The sequence below is a fragment of the Dipodomys merriami genome, unplaced genomic scaffold (assembly GCF_024711535.1).
Source record: "Dipodomys merriami isolate MVZ:Mamm:240054 unplaced genomic scaffold, mDipMer1.0.p SCAF_11, whole genome shotgun sequence".
Classification (NCBI taxonomy): Eukaryota; Metazoa; Chordata; class Mammalia; order Rodentia; family Heteromyidae; genus Dipodomys; species Dipodomys merriami.
Window position 1 is genome coordinate 33187176 of NW_027202382.1, and position 8852 is coordinate 33196027.

The 8852-nt window shown below is 37.3% G+C and overlaps 1 long non-coding RNA gene across 1 annotated transcript; it reads right to left on the minus strand.

Moving 5' to 3' along the window:
- Positions 1-382: 382 nt before the first annotated feature.
- Positions 383-7754, minus strand: LOC138816397 (uncharacterized). Its single transcript, XR_011368660.1, has 3 exons — positions 7681-7754; positions 6283-6426; positions 383-461 (listed from the first exon to the last, which is right to left on the minus strand). It is a non-coding gene; the product is annotated as an uncharacterized lncRNA (long non-coding RNA).
- Between the last annotated feature and the right edge of the window lie 1098 nt (positions 7755-8852).

The following is an 8852-nucleotide window of genomic DNA, read 5'->3' on the forward strand; positions in this document are numbered from 1 at the left end:
ATCCTGCTTTTCCCTGCAGAATGCTTTGCTTTCTCCATTCGTTTGTGATTTTAACCAGCATTTTCAGTCTTTCCAAGCCAGTCCATGAGGCTTATCCTAGATGGTACTTCTTCCCTTTTTCCTAAACTATTATGCTTGGACTCTGCCTTTAATTTACCTCCTTGTTCAGTTGTGAGAACTCCGGAACACTTAGATTGACTTCTCCTCAGGGATAGATTCATGGACAGACACACTGGACTGGGCAGTGTTGTTGAGAGTTGCTGGAGAAAAAGTAGCTGGGGTTGGGGAACAAAGTTGTGGGGGCTTGCTAAATTGCCCTTCACCATGGTGACACATCCTTGACCCTAAGTTTTCTCATACTTACAGTGCTTGTCTCTCAGATGATTCTTCTCAGGGTTAATTTGAGACTGGAAGGAGCAATTCCACATGTAAATCATGGAGTTCATTTGAATGAAAAGGAACTGTAAAAAAAAAAAAAAAAGGTTTCTTTGATCCCACAGCAGCCTTCTGTCCGCTAATCTCTGTCATTACTCTGAGGGATGTCACTTTGTGCTCCTGCATGGTGGAGGGCTTAGGGTTTATTTAATTCCCTGGGGAATAGCAATTAAACTGTATTAAAGGATTTTCTTTTCAACAAGCTGCTACAGCGCCAGCCTTTCTCAGTTTGTGACTCGGACAGGAGATTTCCCCGCTGGGCCACGAGATGGCGCCAGCATTCCTTTCTGCCTCTCTCTCCCTCTTTCTTCTTTCCCTCTCCCTTTCCCTCTCCCTCTCTCTCTCTCTCCCTCTTCCTCTCTCTCTCTCTCTCTCTCTCTCTCTCACTCTCACTCTCTCTCTCCTCCTACCTCTTCCTCTCTGTCTCTCTGTCTCTCTCTCGCTCTACCTCTCTCTCTCCTCCCTAGCATGGGGCCCCCCAGTTCCCACCCATTCTGTTTCTGACTCTGTAAAGGCTCCACTGGGGTTGTGGTGAATTCATTTGCTGGGGAAATGGTGGTTCCCACAGGAATCTGTGGGACAGAAAATGCCTTGTGGCCTTAGTGATATGGACCTTCTTTTTTGTTTCCTTGGTCTTGCTTTGATTTGGCATCCTCATTGCTTATCAAATCCCTCAAAACTACTCTTCCTCATATCTAAGAATATATATATATATATATATATATATATGCATATATATAATATTTGCAATGGTTGATGGGAAGTGTCAGATTTTCAGATCTGAGGACCCTCTACTGGAGGCCACATCACGCCCCACTTCTGTTTATATGCAAGATGCATGTGTGCCAAGCTGTTCCTAATGAAGACATTATGAGCCCTTCTCTTCCCATCCCTGAACACCAGGAGAGAATTCTCCATATTGTCACTGCTTCCTTTCCAGGTGGCCAGAAAAACCCTCCCTAGGATTTTCTCCTCATGGGATCTGTAGTCATTAGTTAGGCCAGGTGATTCGCCTCCAAAGAGCAAATTCACATTTCCCTAGCAGCAACTCCAATCTAGCTTTCCCTCCTGCTAGGAAACTCTGGGTGGCTTTTGCTTTTTCTAATTCAAAAACACAACCTCACAGATGGCAAGGTCAAGGGAGCTTTCCCACTTCCTCTAGCCATGTATTTCTTGAACTTTAGTATCAGGATGGTATGGAGGATGGGTTAGAAAAGATGGTTGGATGTTACTTCACAGTGCTCAATATAGGAAGTCTAAAGAGAGAGATGGAAATGATTTCTAGCAGCAGGTCCCCTGCTGATCCTGCAGGAACCACATTCCAACCATCCCTGGGACAGAACAGGCCTGTTGTTTCCTAGGATCAGAAGCTAAGCTTCACTGACATGAAGTGATTGCTCAAGGTCACAAAGCAAATTGAAATTAGCCAGAATACGAATTCAGGAGTCTTTTAAACGGAAGCTTTTTAAGTCCTCATTCAAATTGGTGCTGGTTAGAAAATGTTCTTTTCTACTCTTTATGGAGAAAGGGATTTGCTGAGCAAATTTACAGATGAAATCAGATTGTAGGTGAATTGTTTAATCTGTAATCACTTAAAATAGAGTTCTATTATTTTTGAGTTTAAATGAAGGCAGAAACTACCAGGAACCCGTTTCTAAGTGTGAAGGCTGACCTTTCACTGTAGCCACCATGGTGACTTTATTTTTATTGTTTCCAATTGCTTTTGCTCTTGGGCAAAATTGCAGAGAAAATTTTTTCCATTGATTTTTATTTTCCTAATAATTCATTTCAACCTTCTCCCTATCGTACATACATTGGAAATCAAAATGTCTTCCTTACTAATAATTTTAATAGTTTTTCATCTGTTAAAATAGGCATGTAAACATGGACTAATTTTATCTTTATTTACATAGAGGACTTATACTCTTTTAGAAGTGCTTTCATAACAATCATGGTGAGAAGTATTATAATATGTATGTAATTATATTACTATTATTAATAATATTAGTTATAGCTATGGGTTTATTTATATTGATACCTTCTGCTTGGCCTGACAAATACTGGGCTTCCAACTAGCTTTTCTTTTTATGAATCGTAACTTTTTACATTAACAGTTGTGAATAGGACACTTTAAGATACTATTTTATTACCAGACTGAAATAAACATCTGTTGTAAATTCAGAAATACAAACATTGACAGGAAAATGTGCTTACACATCACTATGGCCAAATTCATTTCAAATCTCTAATTAGAGAGATCTTGGAACTAGTAGAGCTTGAATTCAGGACATCGAACTTGCTAGGTAGGAGCTTGATCATCTGAGCAATGCCTCTAGCCCCCATATTGTCTTACAATGAAGGAAGTTTGGCAACTAACCCTACCAGTTATGAAAACAAATTCAGTTCTATGATTGGTGCATTCCCTCTTGGATTCTGGAGATGTTTAAGGGGGACATTGCCAAGGATGATGGCAGCATCCCTGCAGAGTCGGTAATACATGAGTCCTATCAGAATTATAAGCCTGCATTTTACTCATCATCCCATCACTCTGACCAACCACATCAACTTCTACAAGTTTGGATTTGTGTTTCCATTTTTGGAAGAAGTTCTATTTTCTGTGTGAACTAATCTTCCCTTACTCAAAATTCAGTCTACGGTAGACAAAACTTTCTTCCAAATCCTTGCTCCTTTCTGTCCTCTTTGATTCTGTCCTCTTGGTGGCCTGTGCCTTGTAACATGCATTGTCTCCTTGTTCTAGCCACGGTCACTAAGTAGTCTGCTCAAAGCATCACAGCCATTGCAAATTCAGCTTCTCACTAGACAGGTTCACATACCAGACAGGAAGGTAGACAGACAAACCAACTATGTGGTTTGGATTATATGCCCCTGAAGTTTATCCATGGAAGTAGAGGCCCTTCTATTGCAGAATGTGGCTGTCTTTGAAGATGAGGCCTTTGACGAGGTTTAATGGGGCAATCTAAATGAGTTCTAACTCAACAGGAGTGGTATCTTTACAAGATGAGTTTAGGACACTGAAACCAAATCATGGACAGAAGGAAGATGATGTGAAGAAATAGAATGATGACCCTCAACAAACAAGGCCAGAGGCCTGAGAAGAAATCTTTCATGTGGATGCTGCAGTTTTGTACTTATGGTTCTTAGGTACAGAATCCATTTCAGTGTTTTAAGCTACACCACCATTGGCATTTTGTTATGGTAATAGTAGAAAATGAATGCAAACTTGAGGTATGAATGTTAAGCAAGTCAAATGAATAGAAAGCATCTTGATACAAAAACGTTCCAGGGATACTCTTAGTGAGGAATTCTTTAGACATTATGGAGAATGTGCTAAAAAGAGGATCATGTTCAAAGCTAGTTGTTCATGAGTTCTAAGGAAATGATCTGGTTGATGTGACATAGAAGTGTAAAAAGATGTTCATTGAAGAATTATTTGTAAAGTTAGATATAAAAGGTGATAAAACTCCCTCAATGGAAAGAGTTAAGGAGAATTAACAAATCAGTAATAACCTACATGGAAAAGTTAAAATATATTTCATGTTTGTTCCCAAATAAATGATCTCAAATACTCTGTAGATCAAATTGTGGTATGAGCTTGGGTATTTAGAATCACTGAACAAAATGACATACATAAAAGTAATTACTATGCTTTTATAGTACAAAATTTACTGTGATAATAGTAGTGGTGCTTATATGCTGAAATGAAATAATTTCAATAGGTGGAAGAAGGCCTACACTATTTTTATATGGCAGGAAGATAAACAAGGAAAGTATTTTTTTTGTTGTTTACTGTTGACTCTCCTGGGCTGATCCTATTCCTAAGAACCTAGGAGGTGCCAAATACATAATTTTAGAAAGGATGAGTGCTATAAAACAGAATTTTAAAACAAGATACCCTATGCCACTAGATTGAACATAATATTAAAATGCTCAGTATTGGATTGCAATTTATATGATAAAGATATTTAAACATTGACTACTAATGCATATAGTTAAATAGACATTAATTGGGCAATGAGTAACAACATGGAACCAGGTTCTAAGTCTGACTACCCTTATTATCCTTTGCCAAATATGGGCAATTTAAGTATATTTTATGATGATCAAAATGAATATAAGTAATTATGATTTTAAAAACAATTCTCTAGAAAGTCCTTTCCTTATCCATCTAGAAATAAATACTCAGAGCATTTTTAATATATATATTTCCTACATTTTTATATAAGCATTTGGTATTTATTACAAGTTTGGCCTCATTCTTCATTTTCAAACTTGCATACTATTTTATCATCTCATATTATTCAGTGACTACTTTCTTATGCCATTAAATATTCCCTGTAAATACAATTTTAATGACTGCATAGCGTTACATAGTATGGATTTATCATAATTTATTTAATCTTTCTCTATTTTTTGGCTTTTGGTGTACATCCAATTTTCACCCTTAAGTGTTATATTAAATTAGACCTCTTGGCACACAGAAGCATAGGAGGGAATTATGGCAATAGTATCAACTATATTATAAGACTCCGGATAGATATTGCCAAAATGTTTTTAAGAAATGTTGTGCAGTTTATACTCCTTCTACATCTGTCATACTCCTTTTCTGTTTGCCAGATTTTGCTGAGGAAGTGTTTAATAAGAAGAAAAACAATGTCAATAATCCATGGGTTCTACAGCCCTGTCTGATTTCTTGCTTCCAGTATCGATTGGCTGTATGCCACTTGTGGATCTTGTCCTTGTTTCTACTTCTTCCCAAGATCCAGACTCAAGTAGCAGGGTTCATTGGGGGAATAGCACAAGTCTGTCATAACTCTTAATGATTATGCTCAGATGGGGCACCTGACACTGTGGTGTTATTTCATTGGCTAAAACAAAGCACATGGTCAAAATCTGCTTGTAATTAATAATCCTTGTAATAATCCTCCCCAGGAAAAAGATACCTATGGAGGCCCTAGAGAAATGGAACAAAGAATGTCATTCTTCATTTCCTATGTCTCCACTAATGCTGAATGTGACCATTTCTGAATAAATTGAAGCTCTGAGGGGAAACAAGAACTCTATCTTATTAAATTGCATTGCTTCATTACCAGTGATACAGAAAATGTCCATGATTTGAACCATTTGGGTTTATTTTGTCCAAGTTCTTGATACTTACCTTATTGTATACTTTTAGATATTGTGTGTGTGTGTGTGTGTGTGTGTGTGTGTGTGTGCATGTGTGCATGTGTGCATGTCATTACTGATGCCTAAACTTTTCACTTCAAATTCTCAAATTCTTTTGTGCTTATGGCTGTTGTTCTATTGTATGAGCCATACCTCTACTTTGAGACTTTCAGTAGTTATTACCCAGGCTAGCTCTAAGCAGTGATTCTACAATCTCAGTCTCCTGAGTAGCTAGGATGTCAGCTATTAACCACTGGTACCTGATAAAATATTGTTTTTTTACTCAAGGTTTCTCCATTGTTCTAATACATATTGTCCTTTTCAATAAAAAATATTTCCAGACTTTACCCATCAGGGTTACTGATACATTTTCTGATTTCAACTTAAATTGATTTACTTTATCTTTTTTACCTAGCCTATTATAATTACATTTAGCTAAATTATAATCCTTATTGGTAATTCATGCCATGTGGCTTTCTGTGTCAAAAGAGCTTCCTAATCGAGTATATGTGCAAGCATTCTTTCTTTTACATTTTTCCCTTTAACACTTTTATATGCAATTAAGGATATTTTATAGAGTATGTAGTCAGTGTATAACTTGATCTCCCAGTAGTGAACCAACATACAAATTATACCTTTCTGTACCTGTATTTTCTTACTTACCTTCTTAATTGGAAACAGAAGCATAACCCAGAAAGCATACTGAATAGCTGAGCCGATGAATGTGACTTCCAGAAATCACCTTGAGACTACACTGTTGCCAGACTTTCAGCAATTCAGAAGACTTCTGGTTTCCAAGCATTTCCTCTATAAAAATGAAAACACTGGATTTCAAAGAGGCGTTGGAACCCCAGATGCTTTCATCTCCTCTATGTGTCCGCATAGAACCATGACAGACCCCACCACTTAACCCTCCTTGTTGTGGCATGAGACCAGAGATAGGCTAACGAGGAAGGGTGCTCTTTCCTTTCTGAGTCTGAAATTATCCAGAAAGAATCCTTCTCTTCATAATTCACAGCAAATTTTGGAATAAGCATGTCAACATGAACTTGCCAGTAATATTCTAAAAATTAAAAACATGCATATACAAGATGTAGGGAACCACAATCCAATACAGTGACGACAGGGGATATATCATAGGGGGAAGAAAATATAAAAGAAATAAAAGAAAACAACATAGTACATTAAAAACAACAACAAAGAAAACCTTGTGTCCATACCTTGGGGTTTATTTCACTTATCATCATCTTATATGGTCACATGTACATAGCTTTTGAGCTTTTCTACCCATCTGCTAAGATTATCCTGTATCTATAATAATTAGTGCAAATAAGGGAAAACATGGTACCTATACTTCTTTGAGTCTGGCTTACCTCACTTAATATGATTTTTTCCAAGGCTTTCAATTTCCTAACTAATGTGTTGATGTCATTCTTTCTGATGGAAGCATAGAATTCCTATGTGTGTGTGTGTGTGTGTGTGTGTGTGTGTGTGTGTGTGTGTGTGTGAGAGAGAGAGAGAGAGAGAGAGAGAGAGAGAGAGAGAGAGATACATATATATTATATATTATATATATTATATTATATATATTATATATTATATATATATACCACATTTTCTTGGGGAGAAGAAGGAGAATAACAAAATGCTAACCCATTACAATGATACATTACAACTTTGAGGAGGGGAGAAGGGAGGTAGGGAGGGAAGGGATTGTAGGAGAAAAACATAGGAGGGGTAACAATGCTTGACAAGAAATGTATTCGTTACCTTACTCATGAAACTGTCACCCCTCTGTACAGCATCTTTATAATAAAATAAAATTTTAAAAATAAAGGACAAGAATCCCAAACAGGTTCTCCATCAGGAGCAAACAAGACAATTGGAGAGGGTAAAGGAGAGGGGAATATGATCAAATTACTTTATATGGGTATATGAAAAATAGAACAACAAAACCCATTGAAAGGTGAAAGAAAAAAAATCAGAATTGCATTGGACTCCTTCATTGAATGCCTATTCCTAGGCAACTCCACTGATTCTGTTAAGAAATTGCCTACTTACGATTCAGCTGAAGGTCGAATTTCATCCTATAAATAGTCAGAATAGCATAACTGCCTTTGGTGCCATTACTTACGTTCGTATCCATATTTTAAAGGGCTCCTCAGATCATTGTGAGGTCATAGATGCAAACACTTACACACATAGATGCAAACACACACATAGATGCAAACACTTACCCACATAGATGCAAACACTTACACACATAGATGCAAACACTTACACACATAGATGCAAACACTTACACACATAGATGCATATACTTATACACATAGATGCAAACACTTACACACATTTTCAGTACTTGCAGCCCAAGCCAGTGACTTTTGCTACAACGGAAAACGTTAGTGCTCTCATTCCGATATTAGTTCATTTTGTCTCAAATGAAAATAAGCCTCAAAATTGAAAGAAATACAGTCCATCAAAGTTGTGAATATCCTTATATCAAGTGTTCTAACACATTCCATTCACACACACTATTCTATCTACAGCTCCAGTATGTAAAGAGACTCTCTTGGTTTTTCATAACACAGATAAAAGCAGAGGTGATCAGATTCCTGAATATAATTCAAGCATGAAGCATAACACATAGGAGTTTTTCACATTCCCTGTGGTAATTACTAAAACTGACAGGTTGTGTTTTTTTTTTTTTATTTTATTATTTTATTCTTTGGGTCCAGTCGTGGGGCCTGAACTCTGGGCCTGGGCGCTGTCCCTCAGCTGTTCAGCTCAAGGCTAGCACTCTACCACTTGAGCCACAGCACCACTTCCAGATTTTTTATTTTTGCTTATGTGGTGTTGAGGAATCAAACCCAGGGCCTTATGCATGCAAGGCAAGCACTCTACCACTGAGCCACCTTCCCAGCCCGACGGATTGTTTATAAATAACTTCTTCTGTATCCCAGGCCCAAAGTCATGGCTTCTAAACTTTAAACCATATTTTAGCTCTATTCTTTCTTTATAGACAGATTTTAATTTCCATTAAAAATTTCTATACTTAAAATTTACTTCAGTGAGTCATAGGGAAGCTCTATGTGGAGTCTTTTGAGGATCCTCCATATTGCTTTCCAAAGTGGTTGAACAGTTTACACTCCCACCAACAATGCAGTAGGGTTCCCTTCTGTCCACATCCCCTCCAGCATCTGTTGTTATTAGAGTTCTTGATTTTATCCATT